Genomic DNA, 1,414 nt, shown 5'->3' with positions numbered 1-1,414 from the left:
GCTAATAAACTATACACTGCTGGCCTCATTAGTGAAGGGGTCAAAGAGAAATGTACAATGGAAGAGTTTTTAAGTGAATTTAGGGCTAGTCTTAGAGTTAAGAGGAAGTTGCCACAAATAAAGGATCACTGCCAAAAGTTCCTAAGCTCATTCATTGCTGTAAGAGGCAGTTATGCTAATACAGCAAAAGATTTAGGTGAGGACTGGATTGAAGCTATTAAGAATGAACTGGGACTTGATTTTAATATTGATATTGATTCTTAATAATAGTTTTGATTAATTTTATTGCTTTTACCTTTAAATTGCTTATTTTAAAGCAATATTTTACATCAATTTTTATTTTAAAAGATTTAATTAATTTAAGTTCCTTGTTCACACCTCTTCACATCTTGTTCACACCTTCATAATGCATGAGACAGGAAATTGATTTTTAATTTTACACAGCCAAGAATTATCATCTCTGATACAGGCCACTACCTAAAATCAATGATTCAAGCCTGATGTCTATTTTGATACAGCCCTGACTGGCATCAATGTTGATTCATGTCTGTTGCTCTGACTGAACCAGGGCCGTACTCCAGCATGGTTGTATCATGGATGGTTATCATGATTGTATCATACTAGACTCATTGCTTTGCAGGCTGCCCAAAATCCATGATACAGGAATGTATCAGGCTAATCCTGATTGATATCAGTCATGATTTAAATTAGAATTCTTGGCTGTGTACAAAGCAAGCACTATCGTCATTATAGCATGACTATATAGTCCAATGGCACTTCAACTTATACAGATACACCACATTTCAGATATCATTATAATTACATGTGTGTGTTGCATGTAAAGTACACTAACTCCCAAGTACATGAACTGATCAGTAGTAGTAAAATCCTTAGCAGATCTTCCTAAAGTACTCGGAGTTAGGGTCTCAACTGTACCCTAACAATGACAGACAATTTTACATGTACATGTATATGTGTAAATTATAAATTGAGTGCATATTGCAACATGCATACACTTATTGCCTTATTTGGGTAGTATGATTTAATTGTTTATTTATTATATTAATTGGTAGCGATGGAAGGTTGTCTTAAATATTTATTATTACAGCTATAGGGCTATAGGATAAATAGCATTAAAGGGTAACTCAACCCAAAATTTTTTTTTGCAGAAATAAGTTAATAATAAAGAAAAAATCATATGAAAAATAAGTAAAATTATCAAAAAGTACTGTTTCCATACTAAATCTTGGGTCAAAAGTTGCAATTTCTTGCCTTGCAGCCATTTTATCAAAATCACTTCCGGTTGTGGGCGTGGTCACGCGATGACGTACATGGGGGAACATTAGCAAGTTTCTGCATTGAAATATTAGCAACTTCAAGGCTGGATATCTCAGCTATGCATGCAAGAAAGCAA

This window comes from Amphimedon queenslandica, unplaced genomic scaffold, assembly GCF_000090795.2.
Source record: "Amphimedon queenslandica unplaced genomic scaffold, v1.1 AMPQUscaffold_11905, whole genome shotgun sequence".
NCBI lineage: Eukaryota > Metazoa > Porifera > Demospongiae > Haplosclerida > Niphatidae > Amphimedon > Amphimedon queenslandica.
Note: the sequence above shows the minus strand (reverse complement) of the source record.